This window comes from Hemicordylus capensis, chromosome 3, assembly GCF_027244095.1.
Source record: "Hemicordylus capensis ecotype Gifberg chromosome 3, rHemCap1.1.pri, whole genome shotgun sequence".
NCBI classification, from domain to species: Eukaryota; Metazoa; Chordata; class Lepidosauria; order Squamata; family Cordylidae; genus Hemicordylus; species Hemicordylus capensis.
This window is the reverse complement of record NC_069659.1, coordinates 2,794,390-2,817,270: the sequence shown is the minus strand read 5'-3', so window position 1 is coordinate 2,817,270 and position 22,881 is coordinate 2,794,390. Positions and strand designations below refer to the sequence as shown.

The following is a 22,881-nucleotide window of genomic DNA, read 5'->3' as shown; positions in this document are numbered from 1 at the left end:
ATTTAGAACTCACAATTTGTAGCCAAATGAAGCACGACTCTCTTCCCCCCCTCGCACAATGGAGATAGGAGGAAAAAACAGTAGAAAAGACACTCGGAGTAACTTTAAAGCTAGCAGAGCTCTCTCCTACGTCCTGTCCCGAGCGAGACAGAACTGGAACTGGGGCTAGGAGGCGGATCCGCCTACTTACAAGTCACATGGTCCAGTTCTGTCTCCGGGCATGCGCAGTCTACTACCCTCGCTGAGGATCTCCTACTCAGGGGAAAAATCAATGTTGCTAGGGTTCATAACTCTGCAGAGGGACACAGACAGGAGAAAATGCTGGGACTTATGCTAAACAAAATGTCAGCCCTGGGAAGTATGGGCATCCGGTTGGCCAGGGGGGGGGAGGGTTTACTGGATTGCTGACTTTGCCCCCGCCCCCTGGAAAAAGTCCTGTGGACATCCATACTGGAAAGCCTCGCTCAGCATTCCCAGGCTTCATCAGCAATGGTCCACAGATATGCAGGTTTTTTACTGCAACCATTTTAAAAAGAAGATTGAAAGCTCGCACTTGCAAACTCCAAGATTCTGCTTAGGCGGCTATATTCTCTGTTCCATGGCCAGCCTGTAATCGTGTGGCAGCCAGATTAGACAACTGGAGGCCATAAAGGAGGGAGAGAAGGCTGGGTGGGGAGGGGGCAAAGTGGACACCACACGTGCATAGCTTTGCATCTAAACACCACAAACTTCTGCAGACAGTCTTCATTCTCTGAAGAATACTGTTAACAGATATTATATAGTCATCTGTGATCAGCTGATGTTTCTAAGTGGTCCAAGATGTCTTGCCACTTGCTATCAGCTACAACTGCCATCTATACATATGGTGGGGACTTAGCTCTGTCTCCAGAAGAGCATGCCTGTGGGTGCGTGTAGAGGGAGGGCTGGGGGAAGCAGCCGGGAGAGACTGGTCCCGCTTCTGCAGCTGGCTTGGAGGAGAGAGCTGTGGTGCAGGGAGTCTCCAAAAGGCAGAGAGCATGGCTAATCCAATGGTTTGATGCTGGTCTGCTCCTCTCCGCCCAATATGTGCATTTGTAAATAAACAGATACTACATGGCATGCCGTAAGCCTCCAGTGACCTTTCATTCAAAAAGGAAGCCCAGCGCTGCAGTGCTGCTGCTGGAACTTCTCACTGCCTGAGGAGGTGGGGATCAGGCAGCATTTCCGTAACTAGACTAAGACCTTTAAATGCACACACACAGAAGAGGAATCAGTCTTCTGGGCCATATATCCGCTTCTGTGGAAAAAAGCAGCACACTGCCCTGTGCTATTCTCAGTCTGCATATCCCTGCTTAGCTTCAATAAGCTTTCCATTTGTTTTATTCCAACTTTCAGCTGCTTTGAGCATCCAGAGAAGTGGACTATATTCTCTAAAACAAACACACATAGTCCAAAAGAGGCTGGGCAGGGAGAACTGCCAACTCAAGCTGGACAACAAGTTTCCAAGGAGTTTTACCCTGGCCGGAGGGTGTAGGAGGGTGCAGCTAATACAGGAGAGATGCTGCTGGGAAAATCCCATCAAGGCCTCCTACAGAAGAGCCAGAGAGAATTCAGCTGCGCTCTTCCCACAGGACCCAACAAGTCTTGTGGCATCTGCAAGGCTAGCAAATGTCTTGTGGGCATTCCTAAGCAAGAGGTGCGTGACATTGGCAGTCGCCACCAATACGGACACAACACTTCGGGCCAACTTTCCCACAGCTCCTTTGAGCAAACCAGGAGGCACCCAAGCCCATTCCAAACAAGACAGGAGGATTCCATGCATCTGTGTCAAATCCAGCACACACAATGTGGTGGGTTCCCACTAGCCACATTTCTGTAGGATTTGCATTAGAGCAGTAGCAGGGAATTGGGGGGTTAAAATACGACTGGAAGATCTACCAATTCTTCTGCCATCTCCCCCTGTTGCAATATCCCTGCTGACTTGGCAAAGAGGCACCTTTTAATGTGGTGATTCTCTTTATTGAGCAGGGGGAGAGTAACTGGCCCTCTCCACTCCCAGCAGCACAGTACCTCCAGTGACTGTTGCCAGTGTCTATCTTATATTTCTTTATAGACTATGAGCCCTTCGGGGACAGGTATCCATCTTATTTATTTGTTATTTCTCTGTGTAAACCGCCCTGAGCCATTTTTGGAAGGGGGGGTATAGAAATCAATCAATCAATCAATCAATCAAATAAATAAAAGCTTGAAATACTCTGGGTGGGTTCAGACAACCAAATAAAGCCAAGGCTCAATGAAACTGGAGTCCACAAGCCCCTTCCTCCCTTTATATCCACCAAATCATGGTTTGTTTAAATCACAGCTCCCCTGAGCCCAGAACCATGGCTTACGAACCGTGATTCAACCAGCATTGCAAGATTGACATCAGACTGCATTGCTAAAAAATAAATCAAACCCACAAGGAAGTTCCTCCATGGCTCAGAGATGGAACCAGCAAGCTTGACTAGGAGCTGCTCAAATGCACCTTGCCAGGTGTGGCATGAACACGATGGAGTACCTTGGCTGGTGTTCACAGACCTGCCATTTGTTTTCAGAGGGGAAACAAGGACGATGTTGGCAGAATTATCTGCTGGCATTGGGACTCATTTTCTGTGCTCAGCCAGCAAAACTCCCCAAAGAGCTTTACTGAAGGTGGCTTAATGAGTTTTGAAATGCATGTCATTTTTGGCAAAAGGCCATGAATAAAAATCTAATTTCATATTGCCTTTCTCCATTTCCCAATCAAGCACTGAATCTGTTCTCTGTCACCAGCACAGCACATGAACTTTGGCTTCAGTTCATGTTGGCCACAGTTCAAAAGCTCCTCAGCAGAGAACACTCCTCCATTAGAAGCAGCACACCACACCCCAAAGTCAAAAGTATAAAGGGAAAAGTTCCCTCTGGAGCCTGGCTAAGTCCTGCAAGCAGCAAGCTTTACATGTTATGAAGTGCTCCATGAAATGAAGAGCTGGGCAGGAATGAGCACACCGCTTCAAAGCAACACACCACCAAAGGCATGTTCACACACCCCTTAGCAGGGTTGCACTATTTCAGCCAGCCGGCAGGTTTTGAACTACAACTCCCATAATCCCCAGACACAGTAGCCAACAGTCAGGGATTATGGGAATTGTAGGCCAACACATCTGCAGGAGGGCCAGAGTTGGGCAGCCCTGATTTACAGGCATCAACTACTGACCCACAGATTGCAAGTTCTGATAGTCTGGCTGCTCCATTTCCCGTAAAGGGTTAACAGCCAGCTATCCCCCTGCTCTACTTCAGAGCTTGAGCTAACACAGGGCTGCTCAGCCACAGCCCTCCAGTTGTTTTTGGACTACAACTCCCATAATCCCCAGCCACCGCAGTCACTAGCCAGGGATTATGGGAATTGTAGGCCAACATCTGCACAAGAGCCAAAGTTGAGCAGCCCTGACCTAACATGTGCACGTAGCACAAGTTTTCCTTCCAGATGGTTATGCTTGTGTAAACAAGGTAAGCATGCTGGGTTGTCCATCGCTACAAGAATCATAAGAAATGTTTCTATTGCCCTTCCCAGTTTGTTCGCATCAGTTGGGGCATTTCTGTGGGGTCATATGCCAGGGCTGAGCCACTTTGTTAATTCTCAGCAGGCCTTGGCCTGGTCAGTGCCTGGAGGGGAGACCATCAGGGAACCTTATACACATCAGCTGCAGTTTCATGAGGGAAGAAAGGCAAGATAGAAATATAATGTTAAAAAGCTGGGACAGAAGCCCTCCCGTTCTGGGGGCAGGGCAATTTTGCTGGAAAGAGGTTACAAGGGCATTTCAGAAGGATTCTCCTGCAGCCTCTGGACTTCAGAGAGATGCAGCCTCCCCAAGAATGCCACGGCAGCAAGGGCCCAGCGCTTAGCAGGTCAAGTGCTCTGCTGACTTGAGACAGAAAGCACATGCTGAGGTCCCACTGTACAGAGCAAGCAGCAAAGGAAAAGGAATAGCAGGGCGAGGGGGGGACGAGGACAGCACCATGAAGAGATCCTTTCCCACTACCTCAGCAAGAGCAGCCTTTGCTTCCAGTGACTGTCACTGCACAGCTGCCAAAAGGGGATCAAGCCACTCCCTGCTGAGATCCACTCCCCTCAAGCAGCTGCCGCCACAGCATAAAGCAGGGGAACTCGGCCTTATGCACACAAACGGCTGCTGGAGTTATAAATCCCTCGTGCACCAACTCCAAGCAGTGAAGGACACCTGTGAAGAGGGCTCTTCAAGAATGCACTCCCACTTGAACACTTCCAGAGGAGAGTCTGTCCCACCCTGACCTGTCCTGTCTGCCCACGAGGCTGAGGCTGCTCGAGGCAAGGCTGGGGTACCCTGGAGAGGTCCCAGGGAACAAGCTGTCTAGCTGCTGACAGCAGGCAGAGCAGACTGAGCCCTCACAAGTGCTCTGGAGATCAAATCATTCCTCCCAGACTCTGACTCCATACCTTCAGCGTACAGCTCTTAAAGGGGCTGCTGCCCAGAGCCTGACACTCCCACCCTGTTCCAGCTGCTCATCCTTGGACTGCTAGCAGCACCAGTGTGCCGATGCATACGGCACGTGCTGATGGAGAAGAGGGTGGCTCTGTGGTGGGTTTGGATCCCACAAGTGCTGCTTCAGGGACCCCTTGACCCTGAAGGGGCATCCTTGGAGGGTTCTGACTCCAGGGCTTCCTCAGCTTCTGGTTCATGAGTGATGTGGTCCAGATCAGCCTCCTCACTCCCTGCTACATTGGCAGGGTCCAGGGTGGGGGCCGACACCAGTTCTGCCCCTTCAGAGGAAAGGGTGGAGACAGGCTGAGCCATGTCACACCCCTTCCCAAAATGCCTCTTTCCATCACTAGGGCCAAGAACAACTTCCTCCCTCTCCAGAAAGCTGTGCAGGAGGCAGCCTGTGGGGTCATTCTGCAGGACTTCTCTGAACACGATTCCTCCGTCTTATTCAGCAAGCATCCAGGAGCAGGAGCTTCCATTCTAAAGCAGTGTCGTCTGGAGGCCACGGATGAAGTTAAGCAGGCTGAAGCGGAGATACAGACAACACAGAGGGGTGTGTGGATGGGCAAATCCCAGTGCACTGGAGGGATCAGTGGCTCTGTGCAGGAAGGCAGGGCTAGCCACATCCATGAGCACATTCAAGGCCAGGGGGAGGTGTTACTACTGGACCCACTTTGCTCCTGCGTAAGCAGGTAGCAGCTGTGGCCAGTAGCATATTTTATCAATTTCATCCAGTGCAAGAAGTCTTGCCATGTTAATCAACGCTTTGGCCACTTCTAGGACAAACCACCACCAATGCATTGGACATGGGGCTGTCCTTAAAGCTGCAGCTGGTGCAGTGTGGTACTGCTCACTTGACAGATATAGGGAGACTAGAATATTTTCAACAGGTATTACGGAAGTTGCACTGGCTGTCTAGGGACATAGGAAGCTGTCTTATACCGAGCCAAACCATCGGTCCATCTAGCTCAGTATTGTCTACACTGACTGGCAGTAGTTTCTCTAAGGCTGCAGGCAGGAATCTCTCCCGGCCCTACCTGGAAATGTTGGGGAGGGAACCTGAAAACTTGCTCTTCCCAGAGTAGCCCCATCCCCTAAGAGGAATATCTTAACAGTGCTCACACATATAGTCATTAAATTGAAGGTTGGGAAATTTAGGACCAACAAAAGGAAGTACTTCTTCATACAGGGCATCACTTATGGAATTTTCTGCCACAGGATGTGGTGATGGCCACTAGCTTGGATGACTTTAAATGGGCCTTAGACAAAATCATGGAGGACAGGTCTATCAATGGCTACTAGTCTGGTGGCTATAGGCCATCTCCAGCCTCAGAGGCAAGATGCCACTAAATACCAGTTGCAGGGGAGCAATGGCAGGAGAGGGGGGCAAGCCCTCACCCCCTGCTTATGGGCTTCTCAGAGGCATCTGATGGGCCACTGTATGAAACAGGATGCTGGACTGGATGGGCCTTGGGCATCGCAGGAGAGAACCGCCAGTTTAGAGACTGTTGCACTTCCTCGGCAGAGAGAAATGATGAGTTTCTGGACGGTAGAGGAGTCATGTTGATATCTTGTTCCGGCGTTCTGTGGTTAGTGAGGTAGTATCCAGCCGGGTGTCAAAGATGGCTCCCAAATGTACAAGAGGTCTGGGAGGGACTAAGAGACTTTTCTGGTCGTTGATCACGAAGCCGTGGGGCTCAGAAAGTGTAGTGTGTGATGCACATCACTGTAGGTTTGTGGGAGGGACACCAATCAGATTCGGAGATCGTCCAAGTGCAGAAATACGTGAAGTGCTTCCACCCGCATTTTGCCTATTATGGCTACCATGAACTTGGTGGAGACCCTCATAGCGGAGGACATACCAAACGGCATGGCTTGAACTGGTAATGTTGGCCGTGGGAGTGGAAAACGGAGTATCTGTGGGGGATGGGGATGTGGAGGTATGCCTCTGAGAGGCTTATGGAAGCCAAAAAAAACTCCTGTTTACAAACCGCTTCCTTGATTGTGTGGAAGGATTCCATCTGGAGGGGTCTGTTTTGTATGCGTAGGTTCAGCCTCTTGAGGTCTAGACCGCCCTCCATGAATTGTCCCTCTCTGGTACTAGGAGTAGGATGGAGTAAATCCCCTGAGGAAGTGTCAGAGTAGGGACAGTTCGATGGCCTGAATCTGGAACAGATGCTGTATCACTAGATACCTCTGCCGCATTTTTGTCAGATTCCAGCATGTAGAGGTGCAAGTGTAGAGACTGTGGGCTACGACTCTGGGACCCAGGCACCTGAAGTCGAATGGTTCCATGATGTTGTAAGAAGGCGGAGGCCGGCCGACAGCAGGAAGAAGTCATTGTTTCCTTCTGTATAGGAATCGTGATCTGAAAGGTTGTCCCTGGGCCTAGTTCCTATTGTTTCCTCTGAAGCGTTGTTGTTGCTGGCCCTGCTGTAGCCCTATGGGTCTGGGGTTGTTACTGAACGGTTGGAACTCTCAGGGGAGTTGACTGAGTACTTCTGGAGGGCTCTGTAGGGGCAGAAATTGCTAGATGAAACACTTGCCCGGATGGTTGAATTCCCGTTTGGCTACCAGCATTGCCTTTTTCTAGACTCAACCAATACAGGGTCCAGGGAATCTCTGAAGAGTCTGGCCCCAGAGAACGGAAAATATGCCAGAGTTTGGATTAGTGGTTCCCCTTCCATCTTTGTAACCCGAGGCAGGGCCTCGTAGCTACCCCTGCTGCCACAGATCTAGATGCGTGCTGGATACATTCCTGGTTAGAGTCAACCATGAAGGCTGCTGCCTTTGTACCTTATAATACCGTGCCTACGTTGTTTGTTCTCAGTGAGAACAAGCTGTATCAGCTCCTAGCCCACAACACTGAGGCCCACGCAAAGATGGGGATGTCCATGGCTGCCTTTACAACCGATGCAGCGCCCGCATGTGCCTTGCGTAAAGGAACGTCAAATGTCTTACCTTCTGGAATCTTCAGTTGTTTGACCCCTCTTTATTCACGGGGGGGGGTGGTAATCTGAAACCAATCGTGCCACTGGGGCATCTACAATGGGAGAAACTAGTGAGGCCATAACATCAACAGGTAATGTATACAGGCTTGTTTATTTCTTTGTGTTTAAAAAAATTATGGAATGGTACCATATTACCTAAGCCTGGAAATCGACTCTGAAGAGACATCATTGATAGTCCTCTGTGTCTTAGCCAATAAGACATCAAATCTGAACATGAGAGCCCCTCGTATAAATAAATGAAGTAGTCCCCATTCAAATGCAAAGCAGGGCAGACCCTGCTTAGCAAAAGGGACAATTCATGCTTGCTACCACAAGACCAGCTCTCTTCCCCAGATGCATCTTATTTGTTATGTCTCTGCGTTCAGAGTGTTTCTGGATTCACACCTCTCCCTAGTTTCTCAGGTTGAGGCAGTAGCCAGAAGTGCTTTTTATCAGTTTCGGTTGATACACCAGCTGAGTCAGTTTCTTGAGATTCATGACCTCAGAACAGTAATACATTTGCTGGTAACCTCCAGACTTGATTACTGCAATGCGCTCTATGTGGGGCTGCCTTTGTACGTAGTCCAGAAATTACAATTAGTACAGAACGCGGCAGCCAGGTTGGTCTCTGGGTCATCTCGAAGAGGCCATATTACTCCTATATTACAGGAGCTGCACTGGCTGCCAATAAGTTTCCGGGCAAAATACAAAGTGCTGGTTATAACCTAAAAAGCCTCAAACAGCTTAGGCCCACGGTATTTAAGAGAGCGACTTCTTCTGCACAATCCCCATCATCCATTGTGTTCGTCGGGGAGCCCCGTCTGTGGCTACCCTCAAGTCGTTTGGTGGCCACTCAGAGACGGGCCCTCTCAGTTGTCGCTCCAAGACTTTGGAATGCGCTTCCCGCTGACATAAGACTCTCCCCATCTCTAGCGGTTTTTAAAAGATCTTTGAAGACTCATCTTTTTAACCAGGCCTTTTAGATTTTGTAATTTGAAATATTGTAAATTGTTTTTGTTTTGTTTTTAGGCAGTTTTAATTGATTTTAATGTTTTGTGCTTTTGTATTGTTTTATTATTGTGAACCGCCCCGAGACTTTGGTTTGGGGCAGTATAGAAATGTATAAAAATAAACCGCCCTGGGCCCTTTTTGGATGAGCAGAATAGAAATCCTCCTGTTGGGAAGAGGCCTTTTCCAGTGATAGTTCGCCTTCCTCCTTATCAGATGAGGAAGAGGAGTCCTTAGAGTGAGAAACTGGAGTCTGGGTCGGTACCCAAGAAGTGGGTACAGGAGGAAGGGGCTTAGGTGGAGGAGGGGGTGCCTATTATTTGGGTAGAGGAGAATTAGGATCCTCTAGAGGAGAGCTGGAAAAGGAAGAATGAGCAGGATAGGCAGGTCTTTTGGAAGCCTATGCCTAGGTAGCCTTCAAAGAAAGACGTCCCCTCTCATTTGGGGGAATGGACCTTCTCGTTGAGCTAGAGCATTGCCCTTTTGATGAACAGTGGGCAGTACATTAAACAGAGCAAAATACAATCTTTAAGCCACAACTGAAATGCAGGGGAAACCTGCATGTCCTGTTGATCCTCAGCAACAGGAATTATACTCACAGACTGTGAAGGAGCTGGGGGTCACTCAAGTAATCTCCCCTCTGTAGGCGCGACTGGGCTGGCAGTATTTGGAGCAGCTGGCTGGGACGCAAGGGGGGTGGGACCGGCAAACCGGGTTCCCCCTCCCCGTGTGGTAGGCCAGTCTGTGTAGTCGCAGGTGTACATAGATCGCCCGGCCAAACTGCCGTGAATATCGATCCCTGGAGCCCTCGAAGAAGGGCGGGCAGTAAAGTTGCAGAAGCCATTGATAGCAAACAGCCTGCCGGGGGGGGGCGTTCGCTCCGGCGCGCCACCAAAGGCTTGCTATTTCTTCTGTGGCGTTTTGCTTTTCTTGCAACAGCGTCAGCATTCAGAGGATCTCGAGCCCTCTCTGAGATAACTGGCCTTCTAGGCGACTCTCTTTGGGTAAAAAAACACCGCCTCCGCCAGAGTGGGAGCTCACCCAGCTCACTAAAGGCTGTAATGGAGGAAGGAAAAGGAAATGCCGCCGGAATCAGCCGGCGAAGACAAGCGCAAGCGTTTGCCACCATGCGGGTGGAGATTGCGGAGCTTTGAGTTGCTGGATTCCTTTTTCAGTGGTGGTGGGGGTTTCCCTGCAGATAGGGAGCCTCCCAAGAGGTCACCTGTATGAGCAGGCTCCAAGGAGCGGGGAGGTGGCAAAAACAAAAGTAAAACACACTAAAAAAATAAGCGGAGCCAATAGGACTAATTGGTGGAACAGAAAAACTGTTTAGCTTTTTTGATTGAGAAAAAAATCAATATGCAAAAACTCCCCTCCCAGTGTTGCCCACCAAGGAGAACAAGGGAGGGAGGAGGGTGGGAGAAAAAGGTAAGCAGCAAACCAGCCCGAATGCATTAGAGCAGAGCTCTCTCAAAACGATGCGACCTGAGGTGAGACAGGAAAGGAACTGGGGTTTTCCTGGTGCCTCCTACCTAACTACCAGACACTGGGCAAAGGTTCTGAATTCTACTTCCTGTCTCCTGAGGCATGATTTGGAATACAACCCAGGATCTAGGATGAACTCAGACAACTGTGGGGTGGGTGGGGAGGATGTTTTCAACAGACACATTCTTCTTATGGGGAATATGCACCAAGCTTAAAAGAGTTTGGAGAAGACGGTATAAAGGCAATGAGATACGCATTTACATACTGCAAAGCTTCAATGACCTTCTTTAATGCGCAATTGAAAGTTAAAAGTTTAAAAAACATTCAAAAGCTTAAAAACTTAAAAAAAACTCTGCTAACTGAGCCAAGAGGCATCTTTTTAAAGTAGTGATTCTCTTTATTTAGCAGGGGAAGAGCAACTGGCCCTATCCAACCCCAGCACAGCATCCCTCCAGTGTTTCATTTTAGACTTATGTTTCATTTTAGACTGTGAGCCCTTTGGGGACAGGGGACCATCTTATTTATGTTACTTATTTCTCTATGTAAACCACTTTGAGAACTTTGGCTGAAGAGCGTAGTAATATTCATAGTAGTGGTAGTAGTAAAAACTAAACCACAGATCTAGCAAAATAGCAAAAAACGTTTTGTTGTAAGACATCATCCTCAGTGCTATACAAAGGAGGCTGAGTCTTGTTCTTAAATACAACTCCACACCATGATTCAGCTAAATAACTGAAGGCAATCAACCAATCCTGTGCAGCTCCCAATATCACATAGTTGTTAAACTTTTAAACTTTCAGCTGTGCATTAAAGAAGGTCATTGAAAAAAGCTTTAAAAGAGTTGGTGTGAATAATTGTATGAAGTGAAGCTCGTTCTCCTGAATAATCCCTAGAAGAGTGCCTCATTCTAACTGTCCGATTCTGTGCAATGCCAATCTCAGCTTTCATGCAATAAAAAGAGAGGAAGCTTCTAGATCTCATAATCATAGATCAAAACTTGCAAGCATTCAGGCAGAATGTAAGATGCAGAAATTAGAAGTGTAGCTTCTTTATGGTGGAGAACAAATCTGTATCTTTATTTTAATGATTTATACCCTCTGTTAAAACAGGCACAAGGTGGCTCACAAAACAACGTAAAATAATAAACCGTACCAATAAAAACCCAACACAGCAGCAGCAGTCTAAAAACAGACAGAAGTGTCACTGATCAAATTAAGATTGCAATTCAAAAGCCTGGCAAAAATAACGGTGACTGCTCTTTAAAACAGCAAAATAGGGCACCTGGTTTATCTCTGTGGGGAGAGAGTTCTGCAGCTCTCCAACACAGCATGGTTCAAGACTACCCCATGCCTTTGCATTTCTGGGCTTATAGTGATGCACACAGACTGTCTCTTCACTGTGCCAAAAAATATCTAATACTATTTGATCAGAATAAATCCAGCAGTCAAGATCAATTCTAGCTGTGATGTTCAACTGTTTAGAAAACCATTCTATCCTCCAGAGAGACTAATACTCTAGAAGAATTATTTATCACTAGCTGATTGGGCGCAGAGCATCTGCGCCCCAGTTCTCCCTGTCTCTCCTCCCATATTCATTTCCCCCCACCCTTCGGCCCCAGTACATTCTCTCCATCTCCCAGTCCGCTTTCCAGACAGCCTGGCCAGCACTTTCCCTCCCCACCTGCCAGCCACCATTTTCTCCCCCGTCCCCATCGCTATCCAGGCAGATGCTCACGAACTCTCATGAGAGCTGCCACGTATGGAATTAGTGATGGGTATGCCTTGGAGAAATATATATAAAGATTATTTTATTTATCATATTTATATAGCAATAGCAATAGCACTTACATTTATATACCGCTTTATAGCCGGAGCTCTCTAAGCGGTTTACAATGATTTAGCATATTGCCCCCAACATTCTGGGTACTCATTTTACCGACCTCGGAAGGATGGAAGGCTGAGTCAACCTTGAGCCCCTGGTCAGGATCGAACTTGTAACCTTCTGGTTACAGGGCAGCAGTTTTACCACTGCGCCACCAGGGGCTCATCTACTGCCTGATGTGTATATTTCTAGGCGGTGTACACAATGTAACACACCAGATATTGAAGAGTAAAAACAATTTTACAGAATAAACCAGTAAAACAATTTCATGAACTAAAACTCCCTAAAGTAAGTAAAGTGTGCCATCAAGTCGATTCCAACTCCTAGTGTCCACAGAGCCCTGTGGTTTTCTTTTGGTAGAATACAGAAGGGGTTTACCATTGTCTCCTCCCATGCAGCATGAGATGATGCCTTTTTGATGATGCATCTTCCCATATCACTGCTGCACAATATAGTACCAGCGGGGATTCAAACCAGCAACCTTCTGCTTCTCAGTCAAGTACTTCCCCGCTGCACCTATGAAGTCAGCAACCCACAGCAATTCTCCAGCATCTCGTATCAACCTTACCAAGCACTAAGATGAACAGAAGGAGACCAGTTCCAGGTGCTTTCCTTGATACAAGAACAGGGCTGTATACAGTGAAATTTCTCCTCCCTGTCCCCGCCCACTGGCAATTGAGAATTCTTACTCCACCTTTCCAATCCCAAGAGAAAATGCTCAAACTGGTTTACATAATTCAGATCAATTATACAATAAAAGAAGTAAGCAATCAACAACTCCATAATGAAAACAAATGACCCCAAAAACAGCAAACAAAACACAGGAATCCATATTACATTTCTAGACCGCCCCATCCAAAGGCTCTGGGCAGTACACAACAAATTTAAAAAACATAAAAACAAACACCATTTAAAACACACTGCTTAGAACAATATAAAAATTTTAACACAATTCATAACCATTTAAAACCAATTAAAATACTTTAAAACAAATTTACATTAAAACTAATGTAAGCAACACAATTACTGAGCAGCAAATAGATCAAAAACCTACTTTTTAAAAAGTAACATGAGCATAGTGGGAGCCAAACAAATCTCCCAAGCAAATGTGGTTCAATGTTATTAAGTGTAAAGTGATGTATATTGGGGCAAAAAGACCCAACTTCACATATACACTGATGGGATCTGAGCTATTGGTGACTGACCAGGAGAGAGACCTTGGGGCCGTGGTGGACAGCTCACTGAAAGTGTCAACTCAGTGTGTGGCAGCTGTGAAAAAGGCCAATTCCATGCCAGCGGTCATTAGGAAAGGGATTGAAAATAAGCATGCTATGGTGTGACCACACCTGGAGTACTGTGTACAACTCTGGTCACCACATCTAAAGAAGGACATTGTTGAACTGGAAAAGGTGCAGAAGAGGGCAACCAAGATGATCAGGGGCTTAGAGCACCTTTCTTATGAGGCAAGGCTACAACACAGGGCTATTTAGTTTGGGGAGGGGGGGAACGACTGCGGGGAGACATGATAGAGGTCTATACAATCATGCATGGTGTTGAGAAAGTGGATAGAGATTTTTATCCCTCTTGCATAACACTAGAACCAGAGGTCATCCCATGAAACAGATTGTCAAGAAGTTTAGGACTGACAAAAAGACATACCTTTTCCACAGAATGCATAACTAACCTATGGAATTCTCTACTGCAAGATGTGGTGACAGCCAGCAACCTTGACGGCTTTAAGAGGGGTTTAGATAAATTAATGGAGGAGAGGTCTATCAATGGCTACTAGTCAGAGGGCTATAAACCACCTCTAGTCTCAAAGGCAGGATTCCTCTGAGTACCAGTTGCAGTGGAGTAACATCAGGAGAGAGGGCAGGCCCTCAACTCCTTCCTGTAGGCTTCCAGAGGCATCTGGTGGGCCACTGTGCGAAACAGGATGCTGGACTAGATGGGCCTCCCTGGGCCTGATCCAGCAGGGCTGTTCTCATGTTCTTAAACAAGGGAGTTCCGCATTCGGGGAGCCACCACAGAGAAGGTCCTCTGGCACGTTCTTGTCAACCATACCTTAGGTGTTGATGGAATGTGCAAAAGGACTTGACCCTGTCATCTCAAGAAGTGGGAGGCAAGCAGAGAAGAGAGACAGTCCTTTGTATAGCATGTTGCCACACAGAGCTTTGTAGGTGACAACTAGGCACAAATTAGTAGCATGTGCAGCTGATATAACGAGGGAGTAATAAAACTCTTGCAATGGCATTCTGTTATAGCTGGAATTTCCACGCCATCTTCAGAGGCAGCCCTGTATATAAGGTATTCTAGTAATCTAGGCTAAATGTAACTAAGGCATGTCTATTTTTGTTAACTGTTTTGTGAGGCCTGCGGCCTGAAAGATGGGGTTATAAATATTTTAAATAATGAAATATTGTGTGACCGTGGCCTGGTCTGCCTTCTTGAGAAATGGGTGCAGCAGCTGGCATACTAAACAAGCTGGCTGAGGCAGCAACCTAAACACCGCTGGCTTGCCTCTAGCCTTCAGAAGGCCTGCAAAGACTTTCACCAGGCCTCCAGGGATTAAGTTGGTAGTTTTCTGCTTTTTTATGAGTGCTTTAGAGCTGAACTGATGGGGTGGAAAGGTGACTATAGATGACTTAAATAAATCTAAGAGAATATGAGGTTCTGTTCAGAACACAGAAGGGATCAATCTCTGCACAGAGGCTTGCATCGATGTTAAGCAGAAAAGAGACATGGGATGGACGACGGCAAAAAAGAAAAATGAAGAGAGAGAGAGACCCTAGCATTTTCAAAGCTCCTCAGAATTTGTATACAATTATAGCATTGTAGAAACCAGAACTGGAAAAATTCCAAATACCTTGTGACTCGGGTACTTAGAAAACTGGAGAGAGAAATTAAACCTGCATGAACTTAGACCCTCAAACACTCTTTTGGCATCAAGATTCCATCAGTCTCCATACAAAGAGCCTAATACAATTTCTTTGTTCCTGTGCTCAGCCTGCATGCTGTGCATACGCTTGCTGTTCTCCTCTTACAAGTCCAATTGACGGTGCCCCTCGTGGCCCTCACTCATGGCTGGGACAATCTCAGCACTGTGAAATACCTGTGGGTGTTACCCCATGTTCAGACTGAGCAAGCAAGGCAGAGAAACTCCAGGGAAAGCATTTTCACTCCAGACCCCCAAAGCCAGTCATATCCCCCCCCGCCCGCCAAAGCCATCATGAATTTAGATACATTCATAGAAAACAGGTCTATCAATGGCTACTAGCCTTGATTGCTATACTGCCAGGGACCCAGCAATCCCAAATTCAGGGCAGCAGCGCCTTGGCTGTGGGCATCTGGTGGGCCATTGTGGGAAACAGGATGCTGGACAAGATGGGCTTCTTTGGGCCTGATCCAGCAGGGCTATTCTTATGTCCACTGTTCCCTCTAAGGCGTGCGTGTGTGCGCGTGCACACTCACACGTTTTTGGATGTCCGCTCAGTTAATTTTAGATCCCTCTCAGGTTGAATCAGGGAAGGCCCCACTCTGAATGCATGTGCACACACACTGCCTTGATACTACCACCCAGAACAAAACTCATTCCACACACAGATGAAAAAAAAATTAGAGAGAACACTGCTTATGTCATCCTAGAATTCAGGCGCACAAGTGTGCTACCCTTGAAGAAGGTAATCACGGGGTTGAAGGTGAGTAGGGCAGGATGAGCACACGCCCCAAATGCTCGAACAGGCAAAAGCTTCTATTTACAGAAATGTGGCACACAGTACTTTGTGGGATCTACTTTAGCCTTAAAGTTAGAAACATAGGAAGCTCTCGTATATGTCATATACTGTCGTATATGAGTCAGACCATTGGTCATCTAGCTCAGTATTGTCTAAGTTCATCATCATCATCATCATCAAAACATTTCCACCCCAAGCTGCAAGATGAAAAAATTGGCATAAGACTCCCCCTTCTTGCTGGGAATCCACCCAGTCAAGCATCCTGCTAACCACTGGAGGAAATGGTGTGGTCCGCTTTCTAGATGGCGGATCGCCTGTAAATGCACCAAGTCTCACCAAGCACTCATACAGGTGGCATGTTTCTGCTTTCAGCTTTCCTAAAGGAAAGTATTTTGAATCCAACCTTATAAACAAAAACTCCTCTTGTCTGGCTGCCTGCCAGGCACCCAGCCTGGAAAGGTCATACTAACTGGAGAAAAGTCGGGGCAGAAATGTCATGCCACAAGCAACTCACACAGGTATGTGGGAAGATGCAAACTAGTAAATAGGCAAGGCAACTTTTGTGAACTTGATGATGATGATGATGATGATGATGTATATATCACTTTACTGTTGAAAAGTTCTCAAAACAATTTACACAGAAAAAGAAGGTGGTTGCCATAAAAAAAGGAAACACAAATTAGACACCAGCAACAGCCACTGAAGGGATGCTGTGCTGGAATAGCAATTGTTGTTCCCCCCGCCCCCCACTTCATATGAAAGGAACATAGGAAGCTGCTATATACTGAGTCAGGCCATAAATCCATCTAGCTCAGTACTGTCAACACAGACTCGCAGTGGCTTCCTCAAGAGCATCAACACTGAAAGCTGCCTCTTTGCTCAATCGGCAGGAGGAAACTATGCTGCCAAGTTTGTTATTGGGACCATAACAGAAGAGACATTTTCAAAGGTGGATGAGGCCACAGCATCACTCTAGTCAATCCTTAAACTTCACTAGATTGCAGACCACCGTTTCAATTTGATTTCCATTTTTGGACTACATTTTCTTATGCTGCTACCATATTTAAAAATACCCAAGTTAAATTCTACTCCTTCTGCATTCCAGTGCAGCTGTGCCAGACATAGGGGTGAAGGGAAGGTGATATGCTGCTAGGCAGCAGGTAGGGGTTGCTTGATGGAGTACACTTCACATCTCTAAGACGGCCAGTGGGTGGCTGTGCCATTTGACAGCCACCATTTGCGAGACCTGCTCAGCGTCAGCTTTGCTTGGTAGGTAATCTTCTCTCACTGTCCTGGCCACTATCTGGAGAGCCACAAGTGCTGCCTACTGAGTGCAGCGTCCAAGCATGTCTGCTGCTGGGAGCAACTACTTTGTGCACGTCTTTCAAGGGCCTTCTGTACATTGGCCAGAAAGCAAGAGTAGAGATCCTGAATAGTGATATCCCGTCTGAAACACCACAGCGAAATACGGCCTATGTAAATAATCGACAGAGCAGAGTCTCCCTCTTAAACTTCAGCCCTGCCGCTTGCAGCTGGGCGCTTGCTGGAGGCTTGTGCTGCAAGCGCTTGCACTGCTCCCCAAAGCGCTGGATGGGAAAGCCACTTGGCTGGCTCTTTCCCCCCTGCTCTGTGGGCCAAGAGGCACCTTTTCAAGGGGCCAGTCTCTCCGAGCTGTTTATTTAGCAGCGGGAGAGCCACTGGCCCTGTCCAGCCCAGCACCATGTCCCTCCAGGGGCTGTTGCCGGCAGCTCCCTCCTTTGTGTGTCTTTGTGTTGAGCGACAGGGCGCCTTTGGGCGACAAGAGGCCGCCGGATTCCTTTTTCTGTGTCAACTGCGCTTTATGAACTTGGCACACAAGCGGCAGATCTCTCCGCCGCAAGGCACCTGCCCGAGCCTGGTAGGAGGACGGCCGAGGACAAAGCCAGAGCCACCGGAGGAAGAGAGGAGGCCAGGACACCCGCTGCAGCAGCGCCCCACCCGTGGAGCCCGCTCGGTCGGCAGCCTGGCCGAGCCAGGTTCCACTTGCGGAAAGAGCCGCGCTTCCTTCCCACGCCGTCCTCGCGCAAGGAGCTCTGGCGCCGGGATGCGATCCTGGAGCGGCGGCCACGTCCCGGGCGCCCCCACCCCCGGCCCCCGCCACGCTCTTCCTACTCCAGGAGGCTGCAAGTCAGAGCTGCGCTGCGGGCGGGGAGTCATGATGGCGGCGGCAGCGGCGGCGCACGCCCCCCAGAGGCTCCTGGGCCGACCAGGCCGCCTGGAGGAGCGAGCGGGCCGACGCCACGGCATGCAAAGGGGCGCGCGTCGCCCGGGGGCGCACCGCGGGCAGGCCCAGCATGGCGTCTCCGCAGGCCGAGAACGCAAGCGAGCCAGCAGGCGAGGACGTGCCCAGCGAGGCTCCAGCGGCTCCCTTCCCCTCGCCCCTCCGGGGAGGGCAGCCGGCAGGAGAGCAGCCGCCGCCGCCGCCGCCGCGCAAGAGGGCTGCCCTCGTCCCGCCACGGGCGGAGGGGCAGCCCCCGCAAGGCCAAGCTGCCCCAACCTGGGCCCGGCGGCGGCGGCGGCGGCGGCAGCTCCAGGGGCAGACGCGCGCAGCAGCCCGCCCGCCCGCCCGCCGAGGGCTAAGCGCACGCAGGCGCAGCGGGTCTTTGTTCGGGCCTTACCGCGCTCGCCGAGGGGTCCGGGGGGCGCGGAAGCGCTAGTCCGACATGGGGGCGTCCGAGCTGGCGAGAGCCAGGGAGGCGAGGAAGGGGGTGGGGAGGCAGCAAGGGGGCGCGCGCGCGCCCGCTAAAAAGAAAAGTTGTGGCGGCGGCGGCAGCGGCTGCCCTGACAGGAGGAGGAGGAGGAGGAGGGGAAAGGCCCCCCCGCGCCAGCAGCAGCAGCAGCTCCTCCAGCGGCGGCCCCTCCTCTCTCCCCCCGCCCCGCGCCAGGCCAGGAGCCAGGCGGACGTCACAGCCAGGAGTCGGCTGGCTTTTTAAAGGCGCACGGAGGAGAGGAGGAGGCGGCGGCCCCCGGCGGGACAGTGACAGAGACAAGCGGGCAGGCCGGCCAGCGCGGCGCCAAGGCCGCAGGCTCCTCCGGCTGGGGAACGAACGCCGCCAAGCCAGGCCCGGGGCAGCGCTCCGGCCCAGGGGCGCGCGCAACAGCCGGGCCGGCCCCTTGCAGGTTGCGCTTGGGCGCCCTCCCAGCCAGCCCGGCGTGCCCACCCAGACCTCTGCTCGGCCCGCATGCCCGAGGAGGCCTTGCTCGCCACAGGGCTCTGGTTGGTGGCAGGGCCGGAGCTCAGCCCCGTGCAGAAGGAGGCCCAGCCAGGCTTTGGCTGCAGAAAGGCCCTTCTCCCCCGGGACCCTGGAGAGGCCCTGCCTCCCAGTGGGGAGGGCAATACCGAACTGGGCAGACCAGGATCGGGCTCACTAGTCTCTCTAGAAGGCAAGTTCCCCTGAGCAGCAACCCTGCTTCCTAAGGCAGTTCTGAAGCCTCTATGGACACAACACACAGCTGGCTAGGATGTTGGCTCGACCTTCGAACCTTACAGGGGTGACCTCTTGGTTTCTCAGCCCAGTTCAAAATGTTGCTTTTGACCTTTAAAGTCTGGTGTCGCTGGGGTCCTGCCCATCTCAGGCAATACCCCTTCTCAACCCCTGCTCACTGGGCAAAGAGGCACCTTTTAACATGGTGGTTCTCTTTATTGAGCAGGGGGAGAGTAACCGGCCCTCTCCACCCCCAGCACAGCATCCCTCCAGTGACTGTTGCTGGTGTCTATCTTAGGTTTCTTTTTAGATTGTGAGCCCTTTGGGGACAGGCAGCCATTTTTATTTATTTATTATTCCTCTCTGTAAACCGCCCTGAGCCATTTCTGGAAGGGCGGTATAGAAATCAATCCATATATTTTTCTCCTCCAGCCCACTGAGATTGCCCAGGGCGGCTTCCCTGGGAGCATCTCCACCACTGGGCAGGCAACCTTGCCAGGCCTTCTGGGCAGAGCTGTCCTCACTATGAAGCTTCCTACCCAGCCTGGCTTAGAACATGAAAACAGCCCTGCTGGATCAGGCTCATCCAGCATCCTGTTTCACAAGTAACTCTGGGAAGCCCATAGGCAAGAGTTGAGGGCATGCCCTCTCTCCTGCTGTTGCTCCCCTGCAACTAGTATATTCAAAAACATCTTGCCTCTGAGGCTGGAGGTGGCCTATAGCCATCAGACTAGTAGCCACTGATAGACCTGTTCACCACGAATTTGTCTAATCCACTCTTCTCTGTCACCCAAACATGTGGCAGAGAATTCCATAAGCTAATTATGTGTTGTGTGAAAAAGTACTTCCTTTTGTTGATCCTAAATTTCTTGGCAATCAGTTTCATGAGATGACCTCTAATTCAAGTGCTGGGGGTGAGAGAGCAAGAAAGTTCTCTCTCCACACCATGCATTTTATAGACCTCTATCATGTCCCTTCTCAGTTGTCTTTTTTCTGAACTGAAACGCCCCGGGTATCGTAGCCTTACCTCATATGGAAGGTGCTCTAGGCCCCTGAACATCTTGGTTGCCCTCTTCTGCACCGTCTCCAGTTTTGTAACATCCTTTTTGAGGTATGGTTACCAGAACTGTATTCAGTACTCCAAATGTGGCCGCACCAAAGATTTGTACAAGGGCATTATGATATTAGCAGTTTTATGTTCAGTCCCCTTGACTTTTAGGCTGCAAGTGGATGCTTTGTAATGGATAACAACTGGACTTCAACTTAATGAATTATTTGTATTCTGGTTCCCCTCAACTCCCATTGTAAACTTCTTTGGGACCCACAAGTGGAAGGTAGTTGAAACATATAAACACAAACAGGTGTTTGGGGAGACCTGGTTCAAGCTTCCACTATTAAGCTCACTGAGTTAGTATCCTATAATATAATAAAAGAAACAAGTGTTTTGAGAATTGTGTTTCACATTTTCTGGTTTTACTGATTTCACTGCTTGCACTTTTAAAATTTATTTTATTGTTAAGCTCTGAGTTTTTAGACATTTAACAAACCATCCTTTAAGGGGGGAAAAACTTCCAACATCTAATGCATCCTAAATACTGGTACTGGAACCAGTGCTCTTTAACTTGTTCATAAATGATCTAGAAGTTGGGGTGACCAGTGAAGTGGCCAAATTTGCAGATGGCACTAAACTATTTAGGGTAGTGAAATCCACAACGGATTGTGAGCAGCTCCAAAAGGATCTCTCCAAACTGGGGGACTGGGCTACAAAATGGCAAATGAAGTTCAATGTAAGCAAGTGTAAAGTGATGCACATTGGGGCAAAAAACACCAACTTCACATATACGCTGTTCGGATCTGAGCTGTCAGTGACTCACCAGGAGAGAGATCTTGGGGTCGTGGTGGACAGCTCATTGAAAGTGTCATCTCAGTTGTGAAAAAAGCTAATTCCATGCCAGGAATCATTAGGAGGGGGATTGAAAATAAAAATTCTAATATTATAATGCCCTTATACAAAACTATGGTGCGGCCACACCTGTAGTACTGCATACAGCTTTGGTCACTGTATCTTGAGGAGGACATTGTAGAACTGGAAAAGGTGCAGAACAGGGCAACCAAAATGATCAGGGGCCTGGAGCACCTTCCTTATGAAGCTAAGCTACAGTATCTGGGGCTCTTTACCTTGGAAAAGAGGCAACTAAGGGGAGACATGATCAAAGTGTATAAAATTATGCATGGAGTGGAGAGGGTAGATGGAGAGAAAATTTTCTACCTCATTGACAACACTAGAACCAGGGGTCACCCCCATGAAACTGAAGGTTGGGAAATTTGGGACCAACAAGTGGAAGAACTTTTTCACACAGCACATAATTGATCTATGGAATTCCTTACCACGGGATGTGTTGATGGCCACCAGCTTGGATGGCTTTAAAAGGGGTTTAGACAGATTCATGGAGGACAGGTCTACCAATGGCTACTAGTCTGGTAGCTGTTCGTCATCTCCAGCCTCAGAGGCACAGTGCCTCTGAATCCCAGTTGCAGGGGAGCAACAGCAGGAGAGAGGGCATACCTCTTGCCTGTGGGCTCCCCAGAAGCATCTGGTGGGCCACTGTGTGAAACAGGATGCTGGACTGGATGGGCCTTGTGCCTGATCCAGCAGGGCTGTTCTTTTGTCCTAAATGTTAGAAAGGAAATAAGGTGTTTACTCCACTCACCTTATGCAATATTCCACCCATTCCCATAAGCAAAAGCAGAAATGGAAATGCTTTTGGCAGAAGAAGGTGCCACTGCCCCCCCAACCATGTTCTATTAGTGAAGGGCTCTGAAGAGAACCAAGGAGCCTTCTAGCTGAGCTTAAAAGTCTACTTTCTGTCATTTAAACCAGTGACATTTCAACAAGGTTTTCAAACAGACTCTTAATGGCTGTCTGTCAGGGATGGTACCAGATTCCTTAAAAAAAAATATCATCATTAAATAGATGTTTAAGTTACAAAAAGCAAGACCAAAATTGCTTTTGGCCTGCATAGACGCCAACAAAAATTATTTTGTAAATATCCAAGGAGAAGCAATACCATAAAAAAAATCTCAAAAACTAATACCTCCCAAAAGCGGCGGGGCGGGGGGGGAGCATACAAACATGCACAGTTCTGGATTCATTCCCCACCCCCACACACCCCGCACACACAGAAACACACACATATACATGTGGGTGTGCACACCTATCCCAGGTACACATATATGTACTATAGTCAGATACATCCACATATACTTATATGTAAAACATAAATCACAATATATCTTTAATTTGTCTTAAATCATTCTAGTAAAGCAAATGGCTATGCATTATCCTGCCTTTTATTGTTCCAGTAATTGACGAGGGACCAATTATAATTTATATTTCCTCTCCCCACTCCCACAAGAACCCTTTAGCAGGCCACAGCCCCTTATACCTGTAAAAGCGCTCTCTGTAACACTGCCCAGATGCAGACCACTCCTTGTCTCTCACTGCAGATAGACTGGCAGCTGGAGGAGTAAGGCCTCCAAGGTCCCTTCCAACTCTTGGATTCTATGGCTTATTTTTCTCAATGGAAGTGATGAATAACTGAGAGAACTAGGGGCTTGTCCTAAGAAGCCAGGAAGGCAACAAGGGCTGCCTCTCTCCCTCCCGCCCTGCCTGGGAGCTGTGCTGCCTGCAGGCTGGCCATTCATCAGGTAGAGCTGTATAGTAAACTGCATGGCTCCACCTGATGAATGGCCAACCTGCAGGCAGTGCAGCAGAGAGAGGAGCAACCTGAGCAGCTGC

General features: G+C 48.9%; 1 protein-coding gene across 4 annotated transcripts in view; it reads right to left on the bottom strand.

Annotated features, from left to right (window-relative positions):
* Window positions 1-22,881, bottom strand: part of NUMA1 (nuclear mitotic apparatus protein 1) — a 108,105-nt gene that overhangs the window by 62,743 nt on the left and 22,481 nt on the right. Inside the window, exon 1 of one of the 4 annotated variants that reach the window (XM_053305351.1) lies at window positions 18,276-18,442. The exons of the other annotated variants lie outside the window; for them this stretch is intronic. The gene's annotated coding sequence lies outside the window, so the exon portion shown is untranslated. Of the gene's footprint in view, window positions 1-18,275; window positions 18,443-22,881 lie in introns of those variants that run through there. 4 annotated transcript variants of the gene reach the window in all.